Source organism: Hyla sarda, chromosome 2 (genome assembly GCF_029499605.1).
Source record: "Hyla sarda isolate aHylSar1 chromosome 2, aHylSar1.hap1, whole genome shotgun sequence".
NCBI lineage: Eukaryota > Metazoa > Chordata > Amphibia > Anura > Hylidae > Hyla > Hyla sarda.
The window spans coordinates 227,665,742-227,681,431 of NC_079190.1; the positions used below are offsets into that span (position 1 = coordinate 227,665,742).

General features: G+C 43.8%; 1 pseudogene; it reads right to left on the minus strand.

The window, feature by feature from the left end:
* Positions 1-13,964: 13,964 nt before the first annotated feature.
* LOC130359961 (U2 spliceosomal RNA) lies at positions 13,965-14,108 on the minus strand (annotated as a pseudogene).
* Positions 14,109-15,690: the final 1,582 nt, after the last annotated feature.

A 15,690-nucleotide genomic window follows, 5' to 3' on the forward strand; every position in this document is an offset into this window, starting at 1 on the left:
GAAACACATCTATACATTATACAAGAGGATCGCAAGGGACCCCTGCGATCTGTCAATTAGTACAGGTAACTACTACTCCCATCATGGAAGAGTGTGTTCCATGCTGGGAGTAGTAGTACTACCTAAAAAATGTTTTAAAAAAAAGTGAAAAACACGCACACACTACATTTTTACTATTGTCGGCTACATTTTTAGTGCTATACCCGCTCACATAAATTGATCCCTGTTTAAAAATGAATAAACATTTCATAATAAAAATGATACATTCCGTTAGATACAATTTTTTCCCATCACTACTGTATCTTTTTTATTATGATTTTTTTATGGTACCCTACGAAATTTTAATAAAAAAGGTATCTCCATAATTTTTTAGGATCGCTAAAGTCCCAAAAAAAAAAAAAAAGTACCAAATGTACCCGAATACCGAATGTATCCGAAAAAAATCAACCCGAATACCCGAATACCGAATGTATCCGAAAAATCTAAACCGAAAATATTGCAGAACCGAAATTTTTTTCCAAAACGAAAAAACGAAACGAAATGAAACGAAAATTTTTCTAGTGCACAAGTCTAATATATATATATATATATATATATATATATATATATATACACACACAAATCAAAAAATATGTTGCAGTCTCTTGTAATACCTTTTTTATTGGACTAATAGAATTTTGTAGAGACAAGCTTTCAGGATTCCTCCCTTTATCAAGTCCAATAGTCAAGGACTAATGATCAAAGGACTTTATAAATTATCAGGGAGAAATCCCAAAAGTTTGTCTCTACAAAATTCTGTTAGTCCAATAAAAAAGGTATTACAATCTGCATCACTGGACTAATACAGCTACTCACATTTACTATACAGATATACACATACCTGAAGATGGTTTAGAACCCTGTGATGTCACACATGCTTGTGATGATGTCACCGTAAGCTGTACAAGGAGGTGCGCGCCGGCTGCAGTCTCTTCAGTGTGTTTTGCATTCACAACCTGTGGTGCAAAGTGTTTGTTAGAGAGTTTCTATTTGCGATAGAGAATTCAAGATTTTGACGGTTCCTTGTCTGAAGAGAGAACCACAAGGTAAGTCTCAGCCTCTTCTATTCATACATACACAGGGCTTTTTGTTTGACAGTTATTTTTTTTTTTTATTGTTGTTGCTTTTTTTTTTTAGCAAAAAAAAACAAGAAATTAATTTCCAAAAGAAATAACAAAAGTTATATTTCTCATAGCATTGTGACAATACTTGGCTTAGGCATTAAACATAATAAAACGCACAGATAGTATCATGACCAGAGCTTTTTCTTGCAAAACTGCTAAAATGCAATTATGCCCAAAAAAGCCCCCAAGAAAAAGAGTCCTAATTCATGACGTTCTAAAAGATATAAGTCTATGAGAAAGATTTGGTGGTGTAGTAAAAGAATAACAGAAAGATTAGGGCAGAAATATAATATTATATAATATAATTCTGTGTGTACTAACAATAGAAATACTCCGGGTACTCCGAAAGGGAAAACATTTTTCAAATCAACTAGTGGCAGAAAGTCATATAGGGGACGGATAGATCCCAATGAGGTGGGGTAGGTTCATTATTAGTAAATGTATATAGCAGGATAGCCCAATTGTATCTACAGTATGAAGTTCACATGGCCCAGTGACCATACAGCCAAGCCCTTATAATCCACCATTACTGGGACAGATTCAGGGTTATCAGATATTACTATGACCGGAGAGGTTCAGGGTTATCAGATATTACTAGGATCGGACAGGTTCAGGGTTATCAGATATTACTAGGACCGGACAGGTTAAGGGTTATCAGATATTACTAGGACCGGACAGGTTCAGGGTTATCAGATATTACTAGGACCGGACAGAATCAGGGTTGTCAGATATTACTAGGACCGGACAGGTTCAGGGTTATCAGATATTACTAGGACCGGACAGGTTCAGGGTTAACAGATATTACTAGGACCGGACAGGTTCAGGGTTATCAGATATTACTAGGACCGGACAGGTTCAGGGTTATCAGATATTACTAGGACCAGACAGGTTCAGGGTTATCAGATATTACTAGGAACGGACAGGTTTATGGTTATCAGATATTACTAGGACCGGACAGGTTCAGGGTTATCAGATATTACTAGGACCGGACAGGTTCAGGGTTATCAGATATTACTAGGACCAGACAGGTTCAGGGTTATCAGATATTATTAGGACCGGACAGGTTCAGGGTTATCAGACATTGGTAACCTCAGGGAAGAAAGTCATTGCTTACCTTTATCTCGTTTACTTCATTAAAAAAAAATTAAGAAAAAAAATAACTGCATTTGTTCTATGTTCCACTTTACCCCTTATTCTCTACCCAGGGGCGGACACAGACAGCAGAGGGCCCTTGTGCAAAGAATGTGCCTGTGCCCCCCCAAAAAAAACATCAATTGTTCAGCACCCCCCTCCATGTGTCACTTACTCAGGTGGACCCCCATATGTCACTTGCTGTATAAGTTTCTAATTATTTATTAAGGCCTCCCATATGCCGCAGCTCATTCAAGCCCCCTACATTAGGTAGCATAGATTCCCAACATTAGGTAGCATTGATTCCCCACATCAGGTAGCATCGTTTCCTGACATTAGGTAGCATAGTTTCCCCACATTAGGTAGCATAGATTCCCTACATTAGGTAGCAGTTTCCCAACATTAGGTAGCATAGTTTGCCCACATTAGGTAGCATAGTTTCCCCACATTAGGTAGCATAGTTTCCCCACAATAGGTAGCACAGATTCCCCACATTAGGTAACATAGATAGACAATACAGGGTAAATATGCACAGTGACATCACAGTTCAGAGTTAATATAAACAGTAATGTCTCTGTACAGGGACAATAAACAGTTTTGCCACTACAGGGTTAATAAACGCAGTGTTGTCACAGTAGAGGGTAACTATACAGTGATGTCATTGTACCGGGAAAATATACACAGTGAAGTCAGCATTCAAGAATAATAAACTGTGATGTCATTACAGGGTTGTTATACACAGTGACATCAAATTACAGGATGAAGCACAGTGATGTCACAGTTTATTATGAAGCACAGTGATGTCACAGTTTATTATGAAGCACAGTGATGTCACAGTTTATTATGAAGCACAGTGATGTCACAGTTTATTATGAAGCACAGTGATGTCACAGTTTATTATGAAGCACAGTGATGTCACAGTTTATTATGAAGCACAGTGATGTCACAGTTTATTATGAAGCACAGTGATGTCACAGTTTATTATGAAGCACAGTGATGTCACAGTTTATTATGAAGCACAGTGATGTCACAGTTTATTATGAAGCACAGTGATGTCACAGTTTATTATGAAGCACAGTGATGTCACAGTTTATTATGAAGCACAGTGATGTCACAGTTTATTATGAAGCACAGTGATGTCACAGTTTATTATGAAGCACAGTGATGTCACAGTTTATTATGAAGCACAGTGATGTCACAGTTTATTATGAAGCACAGTGATGTCACAGTTTATTATGAAGCACAGTGATGTCACAGTTTATTATGAAGCACAGTGATGTCACAGTTTATTATGAAGCACAGTGATGTCACAGTTTATTATTAAGCACAGTGATGTCACAGTTTATTATGAAGCACAGTGATGTCACAGTTTATTATTAAGCACAGTGATGTCACAGTTTATTATGAAGCACAGCGATGTCACAGTTTATTATGAAGCACAGTGATGTCACAGTTTATTATGAAGCACAGTGATGTCACAGTTTATTATGAAGCACAGTGATGTCACAGTTTATTATGAAGCACAGTGATGTCACAGTTTATTATGAAGCACAGTGATGTCACAGATAGATAGATAGATAGATAGATATGAGATAGATAGATAGATAGATAGATAGATAGATAGATATGAGATAGATATGAGAAAGATAGATAGATGCATAAATAGATGGATATTGATAGATGGATGGATGGATAGATATGAGATGGATAGATAGATAGGAGATAGATATATAATAGATTGATAGATAGATAGATAGATAGATCAGTGTTTCCCAACCTGGGGACCTCCAGCTGTTGCAAAACTACAACTCCCAGTATGCTCATAAAGCCTAAGGAATGCTGGGAGTTGTAGTTTTGCAACAGCTGGAGGCCCCCTGGTTGGGAAACACTGAACTACCTCCCACTGTCTCCTACAACTTTCCCCCTCTCCCCCAAGCAAGTTACTTACTTTAAAAGGGCAGCATCAGCAGTGGGCACTGGGCAGGTAAGTCTTCCATACTGGTGGTGTCCGGGCCTGTATACATACAGCGGGCCTGCTCCACAAGGTCCAGCAGCAGCATACAGGGGAGTGAGAGAGGGGGAGGAGCTTCCTGTCTGCTCTTCCCAGTCTGCATAGCGCGGCCCCTGCGTGGTGATAGGGCTGCAGGCTGAAGATTTATTTAAAAAAAGGATGCCGGAGTAGATGGCTCCGGGGGGCGTCGGGTGCAGCGGGGACTCGGGCCCCTTACTGGTGGCCCTGAGAGCTGCTAGTGACCTACTGCTGCTAGGGGGGGGCACAAGGGGGGGGGGCAATCATGATGTAGGGGGGGTCGTGGCCCCCTCTGGTCCCCCTAACCCCGCCCCCCCCCCCCCCCAGAGACGCCACTGGCTGCAGGGGTGGTTGAACCCAGCGTCCATCCGGGTGCTGTCAAACTTGCTGTGGTCGGGAAGTATGCAGTGGTATGAGGCCTAATGCTCGCCTCTGGGGCCGTACCTGGAGAGGGCAGCGGGCCCCCTCTCACGCTGGGCCCCTGTGCAGCTGAACCGGCTGCACAGGCGATATATCCGCCCCTGTGTACGAGGGAAGAGGCATTCAGAACATAGGCCAGTGATCTCAGAGCAAGATTCGGGGAAAGAGGATACCCGAATCAGGTCCTTATCCCTGCCTTTAAAAACGCCCAATCTATTCCAAGTGACAACTTGCTGGTTCCCAAACAACGTAAAAAGGAGTCTACAATTTGTAAAATCATAGGTACCTTCGATAAAATGTCAGGCCCCGTGAGACGAATACTCCAAAGTCATTGGAGCATCTTAAAAATGGATAAGGATCTGAGCCCCATGGTTGGAGACTACCCCCAGTTTATGAATCATAAGGGGGGGAGTATTGGAGATATGGTAACAAGTAGCCATTTTCCATCACTTCCTGCATCAGGTACATGGCTTGACAGGAATAGAATCACAGGTTCATATAAATGTGGCCACTGCCGGGATTGCGCGTTCATGAAGAAAACGGTAAATGTGAACATAGTTACATCTACTAAAATGTATAACATTAAAGGATTCATCAATTGAAGTACAAAAGCTGTGAACTATGTCGCCGTGTGCTAGTGTAACCTTAGATGTGGGTAAAGTGATTCGCGAGTTGCGCAGGAGGGTTCTCGAGCACATGGGCAACATTATAAACAAGCGTGATACGGCAGTGGCACAGCATATCAATAAAATATAAAATAAAACTAAACGAGCAGCTGTGCTTTACCAGCTTTCTGTAATATTTATCAGACAAGGGATATTTCCTTGAGGGTGGCAGGTAGGAAGTCAGTGTGGGGGGGGGGGGGGGGGGGGCTGTAGTCAGCCTTACAGTTAGACCACCCTCTAACTAGGGAATTCCAGGGCCAATTAGGTTAGGTTCCAGAGCGGAACAGCTCTTTTTAGGGCGGCCACCCCGCCTAGGAATAGGGCATAGTGTAGGGTTGCCTAGGCTGTATACTAGGTTCACTAGGCCCCTGCTTTAACCCCCTTTGTCCCCAATCTATTAGGATTGTCCCTATCCCTTGTCGGCTAACTGGGGGTCCTCCTACCCGGTCTCCCAGTTAGTTTGTATACACTGGGGTCCAAATATGTGATCTTAGGCTTGTTATTCTCTTTTGGCTAAATTACATATTTAGACTAGTCGTTTATCTGTCACTGTCATAGACTATAGAGTCATCATGCCACTAGGCTGTTCTATAGGCTTCGTACATTCTAAGCCATACAAGATACCTTGGCCATTTACAGAATGGCCTGCTATTGAGACATGCGGTCCGGCATATAGTGGGTTAATGCGCCCGGCATTCCGCTTCATAGGATTCACATGTGCGGACATCTCTCCTGACCCTGGTGCCAGGTTGGTGAAGACGTTCGTTCCGAGCACCACCCACTGTCCCGGAAACCGGATATGTTGTCAGACCCTGTCTCTCTCTCTCACATGGGCGCAAGCAGCCAGCAGTATCGCACAGCTCTCCCCGCACTGAGAGATTCTACCAGGACATCGTAACTGTGAGTTAATTGTCCTCTCCCTTTACAGGTGCAGTCCCTGGGCCTCAGGTTGATGCAGGGGCGGATCCAGAGTCTAGTCTCGGGAGGGGCACTATTAGAGTATCAGACGCTGGTCGACACGCCCCCTCTCATAGACTTGCATTGAGGGTGTGTGGTGTGACGTCACAAGGGACGTGGCTATGACATCACAACCCCCGCAGCCTGCACCCAGGGTTTGGAACAAAATGTTCAGAATGCTGGGGCGGTGGGGCACCCCTTTAAGTATGCAGCATAGTGCCCCCACACTAGGTAGGCAGCATAGTTTCCAGTTCCCCCACACTAGGTAGACAGCATAGTTCCCCCACATTAGGTTGTAGTTTCCCCCTCATTAGGTTGGCAGTATAGTTCCCCCACATTAGGTTGTAGTTTCCCCACATTAGGTTGGCAGTATAGTTCCCCCACATTAGGTTGGCAGTATAGTTCCCCCACATCAGGTTGTAGTTTCCCCACATTAGGTTGGCAGTATAGTTCCCCCACATCAGGTTGTAGTTTCCCCACATTAATTTGGCAGTATAGTTCCCCCACATTAGGTAGTAGTTTCCCCACATTAGGTTGGCAGTATAGTTCCCTCACATTAGGTTATAGTTCCCCCACATTAGGTTTTAGTTCCCCCACATTAGGTTGGCAGTATAGTCCCCCCCCCCATTAGGTTGGCAGTATAGTCCTCCTACATTAGGTTGGCAGTATAGTTCCCCCACGTTTAGTTTGCAGTATAGTTCCCCCACATTAGGTTGTAGTTTCCCCACATTAGTTTGGCAGTATAGTTCCCCCACATTAGGTTGGCAGTATAGTTCCCCCACATCAGGTTGGCAGTATAGTTCCCCCACATCAGGTTGTAGTTTCCCCACATTAGTTTGGCAGTATAGTTCCCCCACATCAGGTTGTAGTTTCCCCACATTAGGTTGGCAATATAGTTCCCTCATATTAGGTTATTGTTCCCCCACATTAGGTTGGCAGTATAGTCCTCCTACATTAGGTTGGCAGTATAGTTCCCCCACATTTAGTTTGCAGTATAGTTCCCCCACATTAGGTTGTAGTTCCCCCACATTAGGGTGGCAGTATAGTTGTGATGCCCGCAGTGTAGCAGGTTGCAGAAAATAATTTCCAGCATAATCAAATATACAAATTGTCACAGAATGGGAAAGTGCTAAAGAAGTTTTTACCATTTAAAACTACAGTTCCCAGTATTACCTAAGTAGTTGTAAGGGTATGCTGGGAGTTGTTGTTTCACCCATGAAAACTGCAAAACTTACAAGTGACTACAGCTTTGAAGGGACATAGTGAGGCGAATACACAATGATATCAGTGACTACAGATGACAGCTTCGATGGTACATACCGCTGTGACTTTGTCAGCTAAATCTTCTCTCTGCAGAAAATGACACCCAGATGGCTCCTTAATTTGTCAGCGGATTCTGATCCTCTATATGAAAACAATAATTATTATAATACTGCTAAATACCGTATCCTCTGAATACCCCACACTGTAGCCTCTGAATATAATACTACCACACACAGTGCTCTCTGAATATAATACTACCACACACAGTGCTCTCTGAATATAATACTATCACACACTGTACCCTCTGAATATAATACTGCCACACACTGTACCCTCTGAATATAATACTACCACACACTGCGCTCTCTAAATATAATACTACCACACACTGCACTCTATGAATATAAAACTATCACACACTGTACCCTCTGAATATAATCCTACCACACACAGCGCTCTCTGAATATAATACTATCACACACTGTAGCCTCTGAATATAATACTACCACACACTGCGCTCTCTGAATATAATACTACCATACACAGAGCTCACTGAATATAATACTACCACACACAGCGCTCTCTGAATATAATACTATCACACACCGCGCCCTCTGAATATAATACTACCACACACTGTACCCTATGAATATAATACTGCCACACACTGCTCTCTCTGAACATAATACTACCACACACAGTACCCTCTAAATGTAATAGTACCACACACTGTACCCTCTGAATATAATACTACCAAACACTGCGCCCTCTGAATATAATACTACCACACACTGTGCTCTCTGAATATAATGCTACCACACACTGAGCTCTCTGAATATAATACTACCACACACTGAGCTCTCTGAATATAAAACTGCCACATACTGCGTTCTCTAAATATAATACTTAGACACACTGTACCATCTGAATATAACCTTGTCGTGCAGTGCACCCTCTGAATACAATACTGTAATGTATTGTGGCACATAAAAATCGTACCAACCCTGAAATTCCTTTATAATATACACCATACCTCTAAAATGCAAAACACTCTGTGCCTTCACATATAGTAATAATGCCCCATCCAGTGCCCCCACATATAATAATTAAGGCCCCTCCTGCACCCCTCACACATTAATTATGTCTGTCCTGTACCCCCCACATAATAAAAATGCCCTCTGTCCTGTGCCCCTAACATATAATACCCCCTGTGCTGTGCCATTCACATATAATGCCCCCTATGCTGTGCCACTCACATATAATGCCCTCTGTCCTGTGCCCCTTACATATAATGCCCCCTGTGCGTTGCCCCTTACATATAATGCCCTGAGCTGTGTCCCTTACATATAATACCCCACGTCATGCTCCCCTAACATTTAATGCCCCCTGTGCTGTGTCCCTCATATAATGCTCTCATCATGTGCCCCTCACATATACTGCCCCCTGTCCTGTGCCCCTAACATGTAAGGCCCCCTGTGACATGCCCCTCACATATAATGCCCCCTGTGACGTGCCCCTCACATATAATGCCCCCTGTTCTGCCCCACAGGGGGCATCATATGTGAGTGGCACGTGACAGAAGCATTATATGTGAAGGGCACATGATGATGGTTCATTATATGTGAGGGGCACAGCACAGGGGGCATTATATGTGAAGAGCACAAGACAGGGGACCCCCTGTCATGTGCTCTTCACATATAATGCCCACCTGTCACGGGCACCTCACATCAAATTTATCCTTTTTTGTGCCCCCTAAGTTTTTTAATTGCCCCCTGAGCCCAGTGCCATATAGATGTGCCAAACAGTAAAAAAAAAATACATACACTTATATTACGTTCCCGAGCTGAGCAGCTCTCTTTATCTTAGTTGCACAGACAGTGCAGACAGGTGAGCGGCGAGCCGCGGTGACGGGATCTTAAGGCGCCGGCGCGATAATGTGACATCATCACGCCGGCCTGCTGTTGATCGCCGATCACGTTCCAGCGGCGAGAAAGGTAAATTAATGAACGAACGGTGGAGCGGGAGCTGACAGCTCCCGCTCCACCATGTTAGAAATCGGGGGGCAGAAATCTCGGGAGGGGGGGCAATTGCCCCGTTGCCCCGCCCCCTGGATCCGCCACTGGGTTGATGGTATCCTGTACATGTGTTTTCTTTCGCAGGAATCACCGGATTCTGTCCTGAGATCAAGAGTGCCATAAAACTACACTAAGATGTGGTGGCACAATTTATTTGTACTGTCAGTATTATATTTGAGGGTGTAACTGTATCTGCAGCCCCCCAAAATTGGCATAATTGACCCTTATGTGACTTAGGACAGGTTGTATTGACACACTGTCCTAATTTGTTTTGGACACACATTGAGGAGAGCCCCTGATGAGGTCACCTACTTGGGTGAAACGAAACACGTAGGGCAATGTGTTTGGTCTGAATGCTATATTCTGATAAATGGCTGTGACAATCTATATGGGGACTGCTATTGGTCCTATTTGATTTATATACGGCTTTTTTGACAGTATATTTTATTACATAATAACTGTGTGTCTTTTCCTGCGTTTATACTGATCAGGGGTTCATCATCAGTATCCCCTGTGAGTAAGAGTACATTATTCACTATATATATATATATATATATATATATATATATATATATATATATTTATGTTTTTCAACAGCATTTATTAAAAGTTAAGTTTTATTTCAATTCTCCCCCTTCCTCTACCTAAAGTTAACAGTTACATGGAACACTGATATTCTTGCTTTTAAGAGCATGAATTGGCTTATTTTTAGCCAATTAAAACAGGACCATTCTTTGGTCTGAGGTTATGAAATAGGGTGCACTTCAAAGGCTGAGTCTCCAGATCACAGTACAAAAGTATAAAAGAACTAGTGAATACTGTAGTTTCTCTAGTGATCAATAAGAGCAGCTAATGAAAAGATGTTTGCTGCTGGCTCATTCTGTTTAAATCTAATATGTGCAGTGGGACAGAACGGTCCAGCACATTGACTTGTTTGTTCAGTTCCCGCTGTATAGCATTTTGGCAGCATCCTTGTTGTGCACAGGTGGAGAAACAGAAAAGCTGGAAAATCTTCATTCACACAGAGTGCTGTAAATGCATTGATTTAGTAATGTCCAACTTAGACTAACCTGCAGGTTCTTTCCTACAAAGAATAATTAATTTATTTCATGACTCACAGGACAACAAATTGAATATTTCATTGTGGATGGTCATATCTCATGCATGTTAATGGCTGTTGTAATGTAATTCATATATGATCCCCCTCTAATATATATATATATATATATATATATATATATATATATATATATATATAGGAACATGCAAAGAATCTCATCACACCACCTTCTCAGGTAGCATGCCCTAGAATCAGCTTTAGCTTCAGTTACAGAGTCTCAAAAACTGATTGGGTTTTATGCCAAACCAGAATTGTCCACAGATGGGAAGAAGACTTATCTGCAGACAGCTTTTTTATTTATTTTTATTTAAGAGCCAAGGAACATGCTCTCAAATCACCAGAGTGCAAGAAAAAGTGCAAAAGGTGTTACACTAAAAAAATATGCACAAAGGATGCGGTCTTTCGCAAGCCCTTCTCCAACAGGAGAGAGGCCCCCAACAAACCTTACCCTTCACCTCCGGACCAAAAGGTATCTGCGAGGTTCCATGTCCTTTTTCGCCAAAGCTACTGTCAGGCCCATGGCCTGATTATTAAAATCCTATATGTGTATTATAAATTATAACTGTGTGTGATGGATTGTCCAGGACATGGGTGAGAGGTCATTCGGACGGTGTGTCCTTTTGTGTATTGCATTTTATTGGGGGGTCTGGCTGTTTGTTTGTATCTCCTTTGAAGTCAGAGGCTCTTTTGAAGCAACAGGATGTAAGGGACACTCTGGTCCCATCATATAATCAACCAGATAAGAGGGCCAGGAACAGAGATGCCCCCCCTGGTGGGATCAGAGGGGAGGGGGGAATGGAGTCTCTCTCCAAAAAAGCAGATATATAATATTTAACAATGCTAGACTCAGGTTGTTCAAGGCTGTGCCCAAGCTGACAAGACCATCCTAAGAACAGCACTCTCATGGACTGCTATATCATTATGCTGTAAGAACTTCATCTTTTGTTTTCTGAACTTGCCTTGCCAAACTCTTTCATATTTTTTGTAACTGTATGTCATTTGTTTCTGTATTTTTATACAGTCAGCACTGTGATACCTTTTATCAGATTAAATGTTGAATTAATCAGCTCTGGTCTTTGATCTCTAAATATATGAGCTCACCTTTCTGAAGGCAGCTCTGGTGGAAACACGTTTATCTAAGGGTTAATTTGGTCACTTGCTGGGACTAGTAGTGGATACCCAGAGGTCTGGCGGCTTTAGCCCTTGCACCATCACACTCTCTCTAATGTCTTGACTGGACCGATAGGGTGTGATCGTAACAAATGATGGCAGCGTCGGGATATATTTAGAGATTTTTAGTGCTTGCTGGATTTTACCTCTAAGGAAATCTTAGCACTAAAAAGAAATTGCATACATCTTCTTGTGTGTAAATTCCAAAGACAGAGCTCAGTGCTGGTTTAAAAGACATACAAAAAGAGTGCAAGACAGTTCTGTCCCCCCCATCTCCTGTTTTACCTCCTCTGTCTCATCTCGGAAATATGGAGGCATATCGCAAGCAGTCCAAGCCTGCACTGGAGCTAATGTGCTAAGAAAAGGACATCCCTACTGCAGTCATTCAGACTGTGGGTTTGTGTATTGCCTTTTATTGGGGGTCTAGCTGTTTGTTTGTATCTCCTTTGAAGTCAGAGGCTCTTTTGAAGCAGCAGGATGTAAGGGCACTCTGGTCCCATCATATAATCAACCAGATAAGAGGGCCAGGAACAGAGATGCCCCCCCTGGTGGGATCAGAGGGGAGGGGGGAATGGAGTCTCCCTCCAAAAGGCAGATATATAATATTTAACAATGCTAGATTCAGGTTGTTCAAGGCTGTGCTAAAAGCTGACAAGACTGGACTCTCTCCCAAGGACTGCTATATCATCATGCTGTAAGAACTTCATCTTTTGTTTTCTGAACTTGTCTTGCTAAACTCTTTCATATTTTTGTACCTGTATGTCATTTGTTTATTTTTAAGCATAGCACTGTGATACCTTTTATCAGATTAAATGTTTAATTAATCAGCTCTGGTCTTTGATCTCTAAATATATGAGCTCACCTTTCTGAAGGCAGCTCTGGTGGAAACACGTTCATCTAAGGGTTAATTTGGTGACTTGCTGGGACTAGTAGTGGATACCCAGAGGTCTGGCGGCTTTAACCCTTGCACCATCACACTCTCTCTAATGTCTTGGCTGGACCGATAGGGTGTGATTGTGACAGCTACTAAGGGACCACAAATGCTCCTGGCATACCCCTTGGCATTAGCCAAGGTATCTGCCCGTAGAGCCGTTAAATGGGCACTGTCACCAACTTTATTTTTCGATATGTTGTAGTACATATGTACTACAACATATCTCTAATATACTTCTATTATTATTTTTTTCATTAAAAAGGTTTAATTTACATTTAAAAATCTGCTACTGAAAAAGGACTGATTTTGGAGTGGCAATCAGTCCTTTTTCAGTTAGGCTGCACTCGCTCCCTGCCTGTCAATCAGACAGGCGGGAGCGAGCGCATTGGCTCCCTAGCCACTGGCTGGGAGGCCACTCCTCCCGCACATCGCCGCCACTGCCTCGTTGCTGCCGCTGTCCCTGCACGCCCGCTGCCGGACTCTGCAGTAACTGCAAGTGTAATGAGGGAACGGGGTATGCGGGGCGGGGGGGGGAGGAGGGAACGGGCTAGTGCATTGCGGGGGGGGGGACGGGCTAGCAAAAAAAAAAAAATTGGATGGTGGGAGCTACCCTTTAATGGTCGGTACCCTGCCCATGCAGGTGTACCCAGAGTTTTTGCAGGGAGGTGCAGAACCTGATGACCACACACATCTCCCCTAGACAACCAGGAGGGCTACCGCATCCTGAAAAATCCTGTGGACACACAACAGGCAAAAAGAGACACAGTGAACAAAAAATAAATAAATAAGTGAATGTGTGCAGGTTTACTGCCTGGATCTATAAACTTCTCCAATCCTAGCCAGAAGCCCGGGAATCAAGAGGTGAGTGCCACAAGGTGTAGAGAGATGGTGCAAGTGCTTCCACTCAGCGAGCCTATCCTCCCAGTGAGTTTTGGCACCTCGGGGGTCACCACTCCCCGAGACACAAAAGTACCTCGATTCTATACCCTCCCAGTCTCATGGCGAGGAAACAGGTCACGTTGGGGCAACCGTTGAGCTGGTGTTCTTTAACGCCCTGGTACACCTATCCCTTCTATGCAGCACCCATCCCCACCAGTCCAATACCGGCATTTCGCGCCACCGGCATGAACTGATAAGAACAGATACTACACTCGATCATAGCCAAAAGGCCGAGAAGTGATATACTTAATCCTTTATCGTAGTCACAGGCCTCTCACCGGCCAAGCCAGATCACCCTGCTCTGTACTGACGAGGGGAAAATACCCAGAAACAGCTGTCTGCAGATACTTACCTGGCAGGGGAGATACCATGATCCCCAAGGTCTGAAGAACTCCCAGCATTGTGGTAGAGATTTTGAGTAGTACGATTGCAGTACTTTTTGTTCTTATTAGAACCGCAATTCTCAAGAGCATACCACCTGAAAATAATCTCCTGAAACTGCCTCAGAACATCTGAAGAAGGAGAAGATCTTGAAGACTGCAGCTCCGGAAGAACCCGATGAAGAACTTCAAAGAAGCAAATGGATGGGGAATTCTGGAACTTCAGTGAAGATGAAAGTGGCGCAGAATCTTCTCGGAGAAGCTTGCTGCCTCTGGAGAAAATTTGCATAGCTCCTCCCACCCAGGAAAGAAGACTTTGTGAAGACTCTCCAAAAGCTGGAAAGGAAGCGGAAAAGAGCCTGCTGGAAAAAGCCATGGCCTCAACTAGCAAGTCGACCCAGGAGGCTGGAGGGCAAAGCCAGGAGGTCCAGCCCCAACCCAAGCAAGCTTCAACCTCCACCCCAGCAAGGCAGAAGGGCAGCAGAGCCCCAAATCAAGAAGCTGGAGCCCTGGATGAGGCGGACTGTTGCCTTGAAGTTCAAGCCAGTGGATGGAAGGGTGCCGGACATGTCCCACAACGTGTTCTGCAAGAAGATGCTGGTGGGACAGGGCTTCTCCGCAGCGAACACCTTCGGCATTGCAACCTTCATGTCTGAAATCTTCTACATCCCCTTTGCTACCATCAACACTTGTAGAAGATACTGAGAGGTGGTAAAAGCGGCGAGTCCCGGATCCCCTTTCTCTCGCTTTGTGGGCAACTGCCCTATTCAAAGAGAGGAGAGGCAGGTGACGGTCTCAATGCGGACCCCACAAACCCCAAACAACTACATCTTGACATTCCTGAGGCGCTTCTTTCATGAGTTATTTACAAGTTTCTGACCACTTATAAAATGTGTTCAATATACTGCCCATTGTGTTGGATTGTCAATGCAACCCTCTTCTCCCACTCTTCACACACTGATAGCAACACCGCAGGAGAAATGCTAGCACAGGCTTCCAGTATCCGTAGTTTCAGGTGCTGCACATCTCGTATCTTCACAGCATAGACAATTGGCTTCAGATGACCCCAAAGATAAAAGTCTAAGGGGGTGGAGACCTTGGGGGCCATTCAACTGGCCCACGACAACCAATCCACTTTCCAGGAAACTGTTCATCTGGGAATGCTCGGACCTAACACTCATAATGTGGTGGTGCACCATCTTGCGGCTGAAAAACACATTATGACGTGCCTAGGTCCAGTGCATACAGATGAACAGTCCTCGGAAAAGTGGATTGTCGTTGTCGTGGCCAGTTGATTGGCCCCCAAGGTCTGACCCCCTTAGACTTTTGTCTTTGAGGTCATCTGAAGGCAATTGTCCATGCTGTGAAGATACAAGATGTGCAGCACCTGAAACTATGGATGCGGGAAGCCTGTGCTAGCATTTCTCCTGCGGTGTTGCTATCA